Raw genomic sequence first — 16,545 nt, 5'->3', positions numbered from 1 at the left:
TATATGAAGAAGTGGCCCAAATATTCATGGTCCCAACTCCTGCTATCCTACCTTCTCTCTCCCAGTCTGCACTTGTGGCTTTATAGGAAGTTCCCTGTGATCAGGTGACAGAGGAAGAGAAAACTTTGTCCTGGTTTACGAATGGTTCTGCGAGACATGCAGGCACCACCCAAAAGAGGGCAGCTGTGCACATCCATGAAAGGCAGTGATAAAGGGAGATCCTCTCAGTGAGCAGAACTTCAAGCAGTTCGTCTGATTATTCATTTTGCTTGGAAGGAGAAATGGCCTGTTGTGTGATTATATACCAGTTCATGGGCTGTGGCCAGTGGTTTGGCTGGATGGTCAGGGACTTGGAAGGAACATGATTAGAAAATTGGGGACAAGGAACTCTGGGAAAGAGATGCATAGATTGACTTTTCTGAATGGGTGAAAAACATGAATATGTGTGTCCCATATAAATGCTCACTCACCAAAGGGTGACCTCAGCAGAAGAGGATTTTAATAAGTGGATAGCAATTGGCCTCTTCAAGCCACCACTGTCATTGCCCATTGAGTTTATTTTAAAAGTGGCCATGGTGGCAGGATGGAGGTTATGATGGGGTCAGCAACATGGACTTTCATTCACCAAGGCTGACCTGGCTATGGCCACTGCCAAGTGTCCAGTTGGCAGCAGCGGAGACCAACACTGAGTCTCTGATATGACACTATTCCTCGGGGTGATAAGCCAGCTACCTGATGGCAGGTGGATTACATTGGACCACTTCTGTCATTGAAGAGGCAACAGTTTTTATTGGAATTGACACTTACTCTGAACATGGATTTGCCTTCCTTGCACACTGTGCTTCTGCCCAAACTACCATCCACGGACTCTCAGAATGCCTTATCCCCCATCATGGTATTCCACACAGCATTGCTTCTGGTGAAGGGACTCACTTTATAGCAAATGAAACTTGGCAATGGGCCCATTCTCATGGAATTCACTGGTCTTACAATGTTCCCCACCATCCTGAAGTAGCTGGTTTGACAGAATGGTAGACTGGCCTTTCAGACTCAGTCACAGTGCCAGCCAGGAGGCAGTACCTAGTGGGACTGGGGAAAAGGTTCTCCAGGAGGCTTATATGCTCTGAATCAATGTCCAATATATGGTGCTGTTTTTCTCATAGCAAGCATTCACTGGTCTAGGAATCATGGGGTGGGAGTGGGAATGGCATCCCTAGTAACCCAGTAAATTTTTTGCTACCTATCCCTACATACAACCTTATGCTCTACCAGCCTACTATCTTAGTTCTAAAGGGAGAAATGCTTCTAACAGTAATAATTCCAATGAATTGGAAATTAAGACTGTCACTTGACCACTTTGGACTCCTTATGCACTCGAATCAACAGATTTGTCTTTTAACTTTGTGGAGTGTTTTTGTTGTGTGGAAACATTTTTATTTATATGTGGTCAAACTTGCTAATGTTTTTGTAAATTTAAGTACTCATTAAAAATACCTCTTTTACTGCAAAAGTAAGTTTATTTCTCCCTATATCACTGGTAATTTTTGTTTTATGAGTATGATATTTATACAACATAATTACATAATTGATTTATACAATGTTATTACATAATTGATATTTGTAACTTTTCCTTGTGAATTATAACTGTAAGCAGTATTTCTTAGCGATTTTTGGCCTCCACCTTATTTTCTATTAAAATTATTACTTCTGCTTTCTTTTATTTGCCCTTGACTAGCAGATCTTTAGTCATCCTATTTCAATCTTCTGAATCACATTAGGTGAGCCTCAATAATGCAACATACAGTTTGGTTTCACTTTTAGATGCAAACTGAAAAAAATGTTTTAAGATTTTTATTTATTTATAAATATTAGGGGTAAACACCTATTAGTGAAATTACTGTGTCGTAGGGTAGCTCTATTTTTAACTCCTTTTTTATTTTATTTTATTTTATTTTATTTTGTTTTGTTTTTTTATGTTAGTCACCATACAGTACATCATTAGTTTTTGAGGTGGTGATCCACGATTCATTGTTTTCGTATAACACCCAGTGCTCCATGCAGTACGCCCTCCTTAATACCCATCCCCAGGCTAACCCATCCCCCCACCCCCCTCTCCTCTAAAACCCTCAGATTGTTTTTCAGTATGGAGGTTCCTCAAGAAGTTAAAAATAGATTGGACTCTGAGAAACAATCTATTTTTAACTTCTTGAGGAACCTCCATACTGTTTTTCAGAGTGGCTGTATCAGTTTGCCTTCCCACCAACAGTGTAAGAGGGTTCCCTTTTCTCCTCACCCTTGCCACCTTCTGTTGTTTCTTGTGTTGTTAATTTTAGCCATTCTGACTTCTGTGAGGTGGTATCTCATTGTGGTTTTGATTTGTATTTCCCTGATGCTGAGTAATGTTGAGCATTTTTTCATGTGTCTGTTGGCCATTTGGATCATGTCTTCTGCCCATTTCTTGACTGGATTTTTTTGTTTTTTGGGTGTTGAGTTTGGTGAATTCTTTATAGATTTTGGATATTAACCGTTTATCTGATATGTCATTTGTGAATATCTTCTCCCATTCTGTAGGTTGCCTTTTAGTTTTGTTGTTTCCTTTGATGTGCAAAAACTTTTTGCCTGATGACGTCCCAATAGTTCATTTTTGCTTTTGATTCCTGTATCTCTGGAGAGGTGTCTAGCAAGAAGTTGCTGTGGCTGAGGTCAAAGAGGTTGCTGTCTGTGTTCTCCTCTAGGATTTTGATGGATTCCTGTCTCACATTTAGGTCTTTCATCCATTTTGAGTATGTTTTTGTGTATGGTGTAAGAAAGTGGTCCAGTTTCATTCTTCTGCACATAGCTGCCCAGTTTTCCCAAAACCATTTGTTGAAGAGACTTTTTTCCATTGGATATTCTTTCCTGTTTTGTCAAAGATTAGTTGACCATAGAGTTGAGGATCCATTTCTGGGTTCTCTCTTCTGTTCCACTGATCTGTCTGTTTTTGTGCCATACTATACTGTCTTGATGATTATAGCTTTGTAATACAGCTTGAAGTCTGGAAATGTGATGCCTCCAGTTTTGATTTTCTTTTTCAACATTCCTTTGGCTATTTGGGGTCTTTTCTGGTTCCATACAAATTTTAGAATTATTTGTTCCAGCTCTGTGAAAAATGCTGGTGTTATTTTGATAGGGATTGCATTGAATGTGTAGATTGCTTTGGGTAGCATAGACATTTTAACAATATTTGTTCTTCCAACCCATGCGCATGGAATGTTTTTCCGTTTCTTTTGCCTTCCTCAAATTCTTTCATAAGTGTTCTATATTTTTCAGAGTACAAATCCTTTACCTCTTTGGTTAGGTTTATTCCTAGGTTTCTGGTGCAATTGTAAATGGGATTGATTCCTTGATTTTTCTTTCTGTTGCTTCATTGTTAGTGCATAGAAATGCAGCAGACTTCTGTACATTGATTTTATATCCTTCAACTTTGCTGAACTCCTGTATCAGTTCTAGCACTTTTTTTGGTGGAATCTTTTGGGTTTTCTACATTTCATGTTGTCTGTGAGGAGTGGAAGTTTGACTACTTCTTTGCCAGTTTGGATGCTTTTTATTGCTCTTCGTTGAGTAGACATCCTTATCATGTTCCTGACCTTAGGGGAAAAGCTCTCAGTTTTTCCCCACTGAGGATGATATTTGCTGCGGGTCTTTCATATATGGCTTTTCTTTTCTTTTCCTTTTTTAAAAATATTTTACTTATTTATTTGACAGAGAGAGAGAGATAGTGAGAGCAGGAACACAAGCCGGGGGAGTGGGAGAGGGAGAAGCAGGCTTCCCGCCGAGCAGGGAGCCCGATGCGGGGCTCGATCCCAGGACCCTGGGATCATGACCTGAGCCGAAGGCAGACGCTTAACGACTGAGCCACCCAGGTGCCCCCATATATGGCTTTTCTGATGTTGAGGTATGTTTCCTCTATCCCTACATCGTAGAGGGTTTTTATCAAGAAGGGATGCTGTACTTTGTCAAATGCTTTTTCTGCATCTATTGAGAGGATCGTATGGTTCTTATCCTTTTCTCTTTTATTAATGTGGTGAATCACATTGATTGATTTGTGGATGTTGAACCACCCCTGCTGCCCAGGAATAAATCCCACTTGGTCATGTGAATAATTCTTTTAATGTACTTTTGGATCCTATTCGCTAGTATCTAGTTGAGAAGTTTTGCATCCGTGTTCATCAGGGATATTGGTCTGTAATTCCCCTTTATGGCGGGATCTTTGGTTTTGGGATCAAGCTGATGCTAGGCTCATAGAATGAGTTTGGAAATTTTCCTTCCATTTCTGTTTTTGGGAACAGTTTCAGAAGAATAGATATTAATTCTTCTTTAAATGTTTGGTAGAATTTTACTGGGAAGTCATCCAGCCCTGGACTCTTGTTTGTTGGGAAATTTTTGATTACTGATTCAATTTCTTTGCTGGTTATGGGTCTGTTCAGGTTTTCTGTTTCTTCCTGTTTCAGTTTTGATAGTTTATATGTTTCTATGAATGCATCCATTTCCCCCAGATTGCCTGATTTGTTGGCATATAATTGCTCATAATATTCTCTTATAATTGTTTGTATTTCTTCAGTGTTGGTTGTGATCTCTCCTCTTTCATTCATGATTTTATTTATTTGGGTCCCTTCTCTTTTCTTCTTGATAAGTCTGGCTAGGGGTTTAACAATCTTTTTAATTCTTTTAAAGAACCAGCTCCTAGTTTTGTTGACCTGTTGTACTGTTTTGTTTTGTTTTGTTTTTAATTTCTGTATCATTGAGTTCTGCTCCAATCTTTATTATTTCTCTTCTCCTGCTGGATTCGGGCTTTATTTGCTGTTTTTTCCCCACTCCTTTGGGTGTAAGGTTAGGTTGTGTATTTGAGACTTTTCTTGCTTCATGAGGAAGGCCTGTATTGCTATATACTTCCCTCTTAAGACTGCCTTTGCTGCATCCCAAAGGGTTTGAACTGTCATGTTTTCATTTTTATTTGCTTCCATGTATTTTTTAAATTCTTTAATTTCCTTCTTGACCCATTCATTCTTTAGTAGGATATTCTTTAACCTCCATGTATTTGTGGTCCTTCCAAATTTCTTGTGGTTGACTTCAAGTTTCATAGCATTGTGGTCTGAAAATATTCATGGTATGATCTCAACCTTTTTGTTCTGGTTAAGTCCTGATTTGTGACCCAGTGTGTGATCTCTTCTGGAGAATGTTCCATGTGTACTTGGAGAGAATATGTATTCTGCTGCTTTAGGATGAAATGTTCTGAATATATCTGTTAAGTCCATCTGGTCCAGTGTGTCATTCAAAGCTGTTGTTTCAGGGTGCCTGGGTGGCTCAGTTGGTTAGGCATCTGCCTTTAGCTCAGGTCATGATTCCAGGGTCTTGGGATCGAGCCCCACATTGGGCTTCCTGCTCAGTGGGGAGTCTGCTTCTCCCTCTGCCCCTCCCCCTGCTCATGCTCTCTGTAGCTCTCTCATGTGCTCACTCTCTCTGAAATAAATAAATAAAATCTTTAAAAATTTTTTGAAAAATTTAAAAAAAACACACAAAAAAACAAAAAAGAAAACAAACCCCTCATTTCTTTGTTGATTTCTGCTTAGATGAGATGCCCATTGCTGTGAGTGAGATGTTAAAGTCCCCTACTCTTATTGTATTATTATCAATGAGTTTCTTTAAATTTGTTATTTTTTTAAACTTTTTTTTAAAGAGTTTATTTATTTGACAGAGAGAGAGAGCAGCAGAGGGAGAGGGAGAAGCAGACTTCCTACTGAGCAGGAAGCCTGATGCAGGACCTGAGCCAAACGTAGATGCTTAACTGATTAAGCCACCCAGGCACCCTCTGTAAGTTCATTACTAATTGATTTATATATTTGGCCACTCCCAAGTTAGGGGCATACTATTTATAATTGTTAGATCTTGTTGGATAGAGCCCTTTATTATGATATAATGTCCTTCTTCATCTCTTATTACAGTCCTTGGTTTAAAATCTAGTTTGATATAAGGATTGCCACCCCAGCTTTCTTTTGGTGTCCATTAGCAGATAGATGGTTCTCCACCTCCTCACTTTGAATCTGGAGGTGTCTTTGGGTCTAAAATGAGTTTCTTGTAAGCAGCATATTGATGTGTCTTGTTTTCGTTTTTCTTTCTGATACCCTTGTCTTTTGATTGGAGGATTTAGTCCATTTACATTCAGAGTAATTATTGAAAGATACTAATTTAGTGCCATTGTATTACCTATAAAATTGCTGTTCCTGTAGATTGTCTCTGTTCCTTTCCAGTCTTTGTTACTTTTGATCTCTCTTTCTGCTCAAAAGATGCCCTTTAGTATTTCTTGCAGGGCTGGTTTATTGTTCACGAATTCCTTTAGTTTCTGTTAGTCTTGGAAACTATCTCTCCTTTTTTCTGAGTGACCAGCCTTGCTGGATAAAGTATGCTTGGCTGCTGCATATTTTTCCCATTTAGCACATTGTATATATCATGCCAGTCCTTCCTGGCCTGCCAGGTCTCTGTGGACAGGTTGGCTGCCAGCCTGTGTGCCTACCTTTGTAGGCACGGTACCTCGTGTCCCAAACTGCTTTCAGGATTTTATCTTTGTAATTTGCATGTTTCACTATAGTATTTTGAGGTGTTGACCTATTTTTGATTTTGAGGGGAGTTCTCTGTGCTTCTTGGACTTGAATGCCTCTTTCCTTCCCCAGATTAGGGAAGTTCTCATCTATACTTTGTTCAAATGAACCTTCTGCCCTCTTTTCCCACTCTTCTTCTGGGACTCCTATATTACAGATATTATTTTGCTTTATGCAGTCAGTAAGTTCCCTAGGTCTACCTTTGTGATCTAATAGTTTTCTTTCCCTCTTCTTTTCAGCTTCATTATTTTCCATAGTTTTTTCTTCTATATCACTGGTTCACTCATCTGTTTCTTTCATCTTTGTTTTTGTGGTCTCCACTTGGGACTTTATCTCAGTTATAGCAATTTTACTTTTGGCCTGACTAGATTTTAGTTCTTGTATCTCTACAGCAAGGGATTCTCTAGTGTCTTCTATGCTTTTTTCTAGCCTGGCTGGTATCTTTATAATTGTTGTTTTAAATTCCAGTTTGTATATCTTAGCCATACTGACTAAATCCCTGGCTGTAGGTACTACCTCCTGTTCTTTCTTCTGGGGTAAATTTCTCCATCTCATCATTTTGTCCAGAAAAGAAAACAAAAATAACAACAGAAACAAAAAACAAAAGAAAAAAAAAAACTAGATCCTGGGTGTGTTTTGGTCTGCTTGTTAAAAGAAACTAGATCCCAAAATAAGAAAGAAAACATATATATGTAAAAGTAAAATAAAATACAATGAAAGGAAACTAAAAATACACCTACAAAATATATATAAAATAAAAATTAAAAAAGAATTGAAAAAGTAAGAAAATAACTGAAAAAGTAATACTAAAAGACTAAATAAAAATACAAAGAATGCTAGATACTGTCTTCCCTTAGAGCTGAAGCTTTGCAGCCCTCTATGATCAGTAAACGGTGCGAATGAGTTGTTTGTGGTGGTCTTCCGGGGGGGGGGGGGGGGGCTGTTGCCCTGAGTCTCAGGTGGACTTGCCCTAGTGGAGATGTGCGGGAGGCAGGGCTCTGTGTAAGCAGTCCTGGGGTCCACTAGGTGGTGCTGTTTGGCTCCCTAGGCTTTCAGCACCGATGGGCCGGATGAGTATCTCCTTGCCCAGCTCTCCAGCCACAGAGCTCAAAGTTTGCATCCTAGACTCTTCAGTGAGCCCTCACAGGAGAGCAATCAATCGCTCTTGTCCAGCTGGTTTCTGCCAGAACTCTGGGTTCACACTGCCTGTGTCTGAGCATTTTTATCTCAGGCATGCACTGAGTTCCAAAACTCTAACTTTTAGGGGCTCCTGCAGCGCAGACCCACACTCTTCCTCCCAGGGAGAGTCTCGCCACCTTTCTGTCTTGTGCTGGACCTGGCCCATGAAAGTGGTCACACGACCCCGCAGCGGTTTGCAGTTTATGACAACACAGAGCAAACAGCTGGCACCTAGACTCTGTTCTCAGCGGGCTTTCATGCTGCTATGCCTGGGAACCATTTGGCACTCAGACACCTCCCGTTCTTGCGGACCTGGGGATTCTCAGACCCTGCAGTCACACCTGGGACTCCACCCTGCTTCACCACCAGAGCACCTTTAAGCCAGGCACATCCCCCACTCTAGCAGACTTCTACAGGTTCCAATGTTGGCTCTGCTGCTTCTAAGACTTTGCGGTGGTCTCCTTAGGCGGGCTCTCTCTCCGCCACCATATCCTTAGCTATATCACACTGGATTCAAGTCTCCACACCTCCTACCTTCCAAATTAGTGGTCGCTTTTCTACTAGTAGACTTGCAGCATTTGTTTTCTCAGACTTCAGATAGATTTTTTGGGTGTTTAGAATGATTTGATAACTATCTAGCTGTATTCGAGGGATGAGACAAACTTAGGGTCCCCCTATTCTTCTGCCATCTTAACTCCTGTCCTGAAGAGATCTTTAGATCCCCAAGAACTATATGGATCTCCAGACTGCATCTTTCACAACTCCCCCATTTCATTCCTCTGGGCTTGATTCAGACACCATTATCTCTGGCGAGGGCAGTGGCTCTTGCTTTCAAATGGCCTTTAGAAGTGAGGACCACACTATGGTTCATCTTGATGGGATGAATGTCCTGCCGATGCTGGAAAGATCAGGAAGGCCTTGTCATGGAGCTATGATACTAGGTCCAGGAGGGGGAGGAGCTGAAGGAGGACAATGAGCTGATGGAAGCTCAGCGCCTGCCTCCCACCAACAAGGTGAGCAGGAAGCTGATGATGGTTTCTTCAACTGTCTCTCCTTATTTTTAAATCCAGTAGCTGTTATTTATATATCTTTTTTTAAGTGTTTTTTTTTAAACATTTTATTTATTTATTTGATAGAGAAACAGCGAGAGAGGGAACACAAGCAGGGGGAGTGGGAGGGGGAGAAGCAGGCTTCCCGCGGAGCAGGAAACCCGATGTGGGGCTCGATCCCAGGACCCTGGGATCATGACTTGAGCCGAAGGCAGATGCTTAATGACTGAGCCACCCAGGCGCCCCTATTTATGTATATTTAAATACTTATTTTGTTCTCATGTTTTGGTTATTTTCTTGGGAAGTTCAGCTGTGCTTTTGCTGCCTCTCCCTTGCCTGTTTTCTGTAACATCATTTTCTCTTTCATTCTCTCATTTTATATAGTTTTCTTAATTCTCTTTCATTATAAATTGTTTGCTGGTTTGCTCCTTTTTATCCTCTGTATTGGTAAATGAGTTTTCCATAGTATCTATTTTTATTTGTGTTCTTTTTAGTTTCATCTTTATTTCTTGCTTTTTCCCCCTTCGACTTTTTCCCTAGATTTTATGTTTTGTCTTATGTCTTCCTCTTCTCTTGTCATCTCTTCCCTGAATTCCTGCCTTTGTAGTTTTGTTTGGATGGAGGCAACTCAGTGTGTTTTTAATATCAAGACAGAATGTATAATCAATCTTAGTTTTTGTCCTTTCTGTGACTAACAGTTTTCTGGTGTGTACTTTTATCTGTAGGTAAGATTTGTTACCCTTTTCTACCATTCTTATATAGTAATTTTGTATGAAAAGTTATATTAGTTTGTATAACAAGAAACCACAGACTGGGTGGCTTAAACAATAGAAATTTATTTTCTCACTGTTCTGCAAGCTAGAAGTCCAAGATCAAGGTGTCAGCAGGTTTGATTTCTTCCAAGGCCTCTCTTTGGCTTGTAGATGGCTGTTTTCTCACTGTGTCCTCATAGAGTCTTTGTTCTGTATGTACTCACATTTCTGGTGTTTCTCCATGCATCCCAACTTTGCTCTTTTATTTTTTTTTTTAAAGATTTTATTTATTTGACAGAGAGAGACACAGCGAGAGAGGGAACACAAGCAGGGGGAGTGGGAGAGGGAGAAGCAGGCTTCCTGCGGAGCAGGGAGCCCAATGCGGGGCTCGATCCCAGGACCCTGGGATCATGACCCGAGCTGAAGGCAGACGCTTAACAACTGAGCCACCTAGGCGCCCCACAACTTTGCTCTTTGTATTAGGATCCCAGCTGGATTGGATTAGGGTGCTATCTAAAGACCTCATTTTAACTTAATCATCTCTTTGAGAACCTTCTCTCCAACTGTTTTCACATTCTGAAGTAACTAGGTTAGAACTTAATAGAGGTTAGAACTTAAGCATATGAATTTTGGGGGTACACAATTTTAACTCGTAACAAAGGTATTTGTCACTTTGTTCTCCTTTATTTTATTTTTAATCCATTTTTAAATGAGTTGTGTTTTCTAGGACACACGATTTTCAGGGATCTCCTGTGAAGGAAGGGCAAGAGGGGCCAAGGTAGTTTTCCAGGCTGAACAGTACCAAAGTTTTTAGCTCCGCAGTCAGACCACCTCGTTCCATGTGGCTCTTCTTTGCGGTTTTTGTGTAGCCCCTCTTCCTTTGCTTCCTTGTTCTAAATGGGCCCAGTAAGACTTCTCGTGTCATGCCTGTGCTCCCTGGCATCGTCACTGGTCATTGCACCCAGGAAACAGTGCCTGCATTTGAGGTGAGCTGTTTATCTACTTTCTGAGATTTACCATATTTGGTTTCCAAGACTTTCTTTTGGAAACTCTGTACCTTCTCTGTCTACTGTGTTCCTTGTAGCTTCAGTTCAACCTCACTTCTTATCTCTATGTATGCTCTGGGTGTTTTGAACAACAAGCTTTTTCATTTTCATGTGAACTTTTCATCCTCAGGGAATGTACTTTCTGGTGTTTTCTGGGATCTGCTGCTGCTGGTTCCCTTAAACACTTCCAAGTGCCACTTCCCATGTAGTTGCTGCCCAATCTCGGCTGCTCTTGGTAGCCCTTACTCAGGTCTTGGAGTCTCCAGTTGCTTTTCGTCTCCTAGTTTTATGGAATACAGGATTTTCAGGTCCCCCTCAATCATCTCTCTGGTGCTCTGTAGAACTTCTAGGAGGAGAGGGAAGATTCAGTCATGAATTGCTGTACTTTTTATGTTGTATCATATTGCTTTGTAATATAAATTTTCCTGTTTTTCTCCATTATAAGGATAGCTTTATGTTTTCCCTAATGACAAACATAATACATAATGCATAACCACGTAGGAAATTCAAGTAATACAAAAGAGTATAAGGAAGAGTGAAAATCATTGAGAGGCAGCCGTTCAGCATTTTGGTAAACATTTCAAATATCTTTCAATTACATACAGATTTGTATGGATAAGTTCATACTGTATATATTGTTTTGTATTCTGCATTTTTATTCAGTAATTTGTCCAAAGTTCTTTGTCAATAAATATAGATTTATCATCCTTTTTAATGGCTATGCTGTATTCTATTGTACAATAGATGTATATACCATAAATTGTTTGGCTTATCTAATGAACATCCTAAAAGAGAAATATTTATGCATTGATTGAGCTCTTTGGGATAGGTAACTCGTAGTTAAAAAATTGCGTGGATTTATATTCACACTACCAATAAGTGCCCATTTTCCTGCGTCCTTATCAACCTTTTCAATCTTGTATGTCTGTGAAAAAATTTGTAACTCATTATTTTTCTTTGAATTTCTTTACTAGTTTAATTAGATCTTTTGTTTGCTTATTGGCCTTTAGTGAATTGCATATTCATGTTGTTTGCCCATTTTTCTACTGCAATTAGTTTTCTCCTCTTATTTGTAGGCCTTCTTATAATCTGTGCTGTTCTTTGGCCTGCGTTTGTCATATCTGTTCCTTGCTTTTCCTTTGCTCTGCTCTGACACCTAGGAAAAATACGTTTCCCCTCAGGTGCCTGTGTCAGCTGGCTTCTCGCTAGGTTTGGCCAAGAGAAAGCCCTGAAGAGAGGAAGTGAGAAACCAAGGTATTTCTCTCCCATGTTTCAGGTGGCAGTGCGTGTATTCCCTCTGTGGCTCCTGCTTCAGCTGGGCAGGTCACTGCGGTTCCAGCTCTATCGGATAATCCTGTGCCTAGTACTACCACTTCCCCAGAGTTGGTAATGGCTTCTTGCAATTGTTAATCTCTGAGCTGCTTTACCATACTCTGTTAGGCTTCCTAGTTCTTCCATTAAATATCTAACTATTTCTCTGTCTTAACTTCCCTTTATTATATATACTCAGAATGGTTTTAAATTTACTATAGCTTACTTTTTTAATATTTAAAAACTTTATATACTTAGAGCAGTTTTAGGTCCAGATTGAAATTGAGAGGAAGCGGGCGCCTGGGTGGCTCAGTTGGTTAAGCGACTGCCTTCGGCTCAGGTCATGATCCTGGAGTCCCTGGATCCAGTCCCACATCAGGCCCCCTGCTCGGCAGGGCGTCTGCTTCTCCCTCTGAACCTCCCCCCTCTCATGTGCTCTTTCTCTCATTCTCTCTCTCTCAAATAAATAAATAAAATCTTTAAAAAAGTAAATAAAATTGAGAGGAAGGTACAGTTTCTATATACCCTTTGCCCCCATGCATGCATAGCCTCCCCCATTATCAATGTCCCTCTCCAGAATGGTACATTTGTTACAATTGATGAGCCTACGCATCCTGTTCACTCAGGTTCATAGTTTATATTAGAGTTCACTCTTGGTGTTGTACATTCTTTGGGTTTGTACAAATATGTAATGACATGTATCTATCATTATAGTGTCACACAGAGTATTTTCACTGTCCTAAAAATCCTCTGTGGTCTGCCTATTCAATTTATCCTCCTACCCCATACCACCCCCTGCAAACCCTAGCACTACTGACCTTTTCACCTTTTCTATTGTTTTGCCTTTTCCAGAATGTCATATAGTTGGAATCATATAGTATATAACCTTTTCAGATTGGCTTCTTTCACTTATTAATATGCACTTAAGCTTCCTCCATGTCTTTTTTTTAGGCTCAATACCTCATTTCTTTTTAGCACTGAGTAATTAATATTTTGTCTGTATGTACTACACACAGTTTATTTATCCATTCACCCATTTATTTTAATTTTTTAAAAGTAAGCTCTATACCCAGTGTGGGGCTTGAACTCCTGACCCCAAGATCAGGAGTTTCATGCCTACTGACAGCCAGCCAGGTGCACCCCTACCCAATCACCTATTGAAGGACATCTTGGTTGCTTCTAAGTTTTGGCAATTATGAATAAAGCTGCTATAAACATCCGTGTGCAGATTTTTGTGTGGACATAAATTTTTAACTCATTTGGGTAAATACCAGGGAGTACAATTGCTAGATTGTATGATAGGAGCATGTTTAGTTTTTTAAGAAACTGCCTGTCCTCTAAAATAGCTGTACCGTTTGCATTTCTCCCAGCAATGAATGAAACTTACTGTGTTTCCACACCTTTGCCACATTTGGTGTTGTTAAGTGTTCGAATTTTTTGTTTTTGTTTTTGTTTTTTTTATTATTCATGACAGACAGAGAGAGACAGAGAGGCAGAGGGAGAAGCAGGCTCCCAAGGAGCTGGGAGCCCGATGTGGGACCCGATCCCAGGACTCTGGGATCATGACCTGAGCTGAAGGCAGACGCTTAACCATCTGAGCCACCCAGGCGCCCTCGAATTTTTCTAATAGGTGTTTACTGGTATCTCATTGTAGTTTGCATTTCCCTGATGATATATGATGTGGAGCATCTTTTCATATGCTTTTTTGTCACCTGTATATCTTCTTTTGGTGAGGTATCTGTTAAGATCTTTGACCCACTTTTAAATTTATTTCTGGCCCATTTTTAAATTGGATTGTTTGTTTTCTTATTGTTGACTCTTAGGACTTCTTTGTATATTTTGGATAACAACTATCTGATATATCTTTTGCAAGTATTTTCTCCTACTCTGTGGTTTGTCTTCTCATTCCGTTGACATTGTCTTTCACAGAGTAGAAGTTTTTAATTTTAATGAAGTTCAGCTTTAATGAGCATTAAGTATTTCTTTCATGGATTATGCCTTTGGTGTTGTATCTAAACAGTCATTGCCCTTCTTAAGGTCATGTAAGTTTTCTCTTATGTTATCTTTTTTTTTTTTTAAGATTTTATTTATTTATTTGACAGAGCGAGAGAGCACAAGCAGGGGGAGCAGCAGAGGGAGAGGGAGAAGCAGGCTCCCCAGTGAGCCGGGAGCCCGACATGGGGCTCCATCCCAGGACCCTGGGATCATGACCTGAGCCGAAGGCAGACGCTTAACCAACTGAGCCACCCAGGTACCCCTCTTATGTTATCTTCTAGGAGTGTTACAGTTTTGCATTTTACATTTAGGTCTGTGATCCGTTTTGAGTTAATTTTTGTGACGGGTGTAAAGCCTGTATCTAGATTCATTACTTTTTGCATGTGGATGTCCAGTTGTTCCAGCACCATTTGTTGAAAAGACTGTCTTTGCTCCATTGTATTGCCTTAGCTCCTTCATTGAAGATCAGTTGACTGTATTAATATGGGTCTATTTCTGGGCTCTCTATTCTTTTTCACTGATCTATTTGTCTCTCTTTCACCAATGCCATACTGTCTTGGTTATTAGTAGTTTTATAGTAAGTCTTAAAGTCTTAAAGCAGTCCTACTACTTTGTTCTTTTCCTTCAATATTGTGTTGGTTATTCTGGTCTTTTGGTTCTTCATGTACACTTTAGAATCAGTTTATACCCACAAAATAACATGGTGGGTTTTGAGTGGTATTGCACTGAATCTATAAATAAGTTGGGAAGAACTGACATGTTGACAATATTGAGTCTTCGTATTTGTGAACATGGAATATTTCTCCATTATTTAGTACTTGTTTGATTTTATATATCAGTTTTGTAGTTCTGCTCATATAGATCTTGTACATATTTTGTTAGACTAATACCTAAGTATTTCATTTTGGGGAGTGCTAATGTAAATGGCATTTTTTTAAAATTTCAAATTCTCCTTGTTCATAGCTAGCATATAGGCAAGAGATGACTTTTATGTATTAACCTTGTATCCAGCAACCTTGCTCTACTTACTATTTTTTTTTGTCGATTTTTGTCAGATTTTCTATTAGATGAACATGCCATTTCTAAACAAAGACAATTTTATTTCTCCCTTTTCTGATCAGTATACTTTTTATATTCTTTTCCTATTTTATTGCATTAGTTAGGACTTCTAGTACAATGTTGAAAAGGAGTGGTGAGTGGTAACATCCTTGCCTTGTTCCTGATCTTAATAGGAAAACTGGTTTCTCACACCATTAAGTGTAATGTTAACTGTAGGGTGTCTTTTAAAATTTTTTTTTGTAGCTATTCTTTATCAGGTTGTGGAAGTTCTCTTTTATTCCTAGTTTACAGAGAATTTTTATCATGAATGAGTATTGTTGTGTTTGTATTTTATTTGTTGTATTTTCTGCATCTGTTGAAATGATCATGTGATTTTTATTTTTTAGCCTGTTGATGTGATGATTACATTATGTGATTTTCAAATGTTGAACTAGCCTTGTATACCTTGGATAAATCCCACTTGGTTGTGGTATATAATTCTTTTTATATGTTGTTGGGTTTGACTTGCTAATATTTTGTTGAGAAATTTTGCATCTGTTCATGAGAGATATTGTTCCATAGTTGTCTTTTCTTGTAATGTCTTTGTTTTTGATATTAGAATAATACTTGCCTCATAGAATGAGTGGAAGTAAGTATTCCCACTTCTTCTAACCTCTGAAAGAGATTGCAGTGAATTGGTATAATTTCTTCTCTGAGTGTTTGGTAGACCAGTTATCCCCATTTGGCCCTGGTCTTTGGTTTTAGAAAATGACCAGTTATTGATTCAATTTCCTTAATAGATATAGGCCTATTCAAATTGTCTTCTCCTGTGAGTTTTGCTAGATGTGTTTTTCTAGGAATTGGTCAATTTCATCTAGTTATCAAATTTGTGTTTATAGAGGTGTTCATTAGTTTAGTTTTTTTTTTTTTTAGAGAGAGAGCATGTGGGTGGGGGTAGGGGAGGGGAGGGGCAGAGGGAGACGGAGAGGGAGAGAGAGAATCCTAAGCAGGCTCCATGCCCAGCGCGGAGCCCTGTTTGGGGCTCCATCTCACAACCCTGAGATCATGACCTGAGCCAAAATCAAGAGTTGGACACTTAACCAACTGAGCCACCCAGGCGTCCCCATAATATTTCTATATTATCATTTTAGTTGTCACGGGATCTATACTGATGTCCCCGCTTTCATTTCTGATATTTGTAATTTGTGTCTCCTCTCTCTCTCTCTTTTTAGTTAGCCTGACTATAGTCTTAATAACTTTACCAGCTTTTGATTTTGTTGCTTTTCTCTATTGATTTCCTGTTTTCAATTTCATTGATCTCTGCTCTAATTTTTGTTTCTTCTCCTTACTGTCAATCTAATTTGCTCTTTTTTTCCCTAGCTTAAGGTAGAAACTTAAGGTAGATCTTATTTTTCTATTCTAATATAGCATTCAATACTATAAATTTCCCTCTAAGCACTGTTTTTACTGTATCCCACATATTTTGATCAGTTGTGTTTTCATTTGCATTTAATTAAAAATATTTTAAAAATTCTCTTGA

At 39.2% G+C, this 16,545-nt stretch overlaps 1 protein-coding gene across 5 annotated transcripts in view; it reads left to right on the top strand.

Moving 5' to 3' along the window:
* The window catches only part of PSPH (phosphoserine phosphatase), a 61,459-nt gene that overhangs the window by 6,535 nt on the left and 38,379 nt on the right, over positions 1–16,545 (top strand). Inside the window, exon 1 of one of the 5 annotated variants that reach the window (XM_027614086.2) lies at positions 14,163–14,223. The exons of 1 other annotated variant lie outside the window; for it this stretch is intronic. The gene's annotated coding sequence lies outside the window, so the exon portion shown is untranslated. Of the gene's footprint in view, positions 1–14,162; positions 14,224–16,545 lie in introns of those variants that run through there. 3 more of the 5 variants (XM_027614091.2, XM_027614088.2, XM_027614085.2) reach the window with 3 other exon arrangements.

Source organism: Zalophus californianus, chromosome 10 (genome assembly GCF_009762305.2).
Source record: "Zalophus californianus isolate mZalCal1 chromosome 10, mZalCal1.pri.v2, whole genome shotgun sequence".
NCBI classification, from domain to species: domain Eukaryota; kingdom Metazoa; phylum Chordata; class Mammalia; order Carnivora; family Otariidae; genus Zalophus; species Zalophus californianus.
The sequence above is the reverse complement of the archived record's forward strand: the minus strand, read 5'-3'. Positions and strand labels throughout refer to the sequence as shown.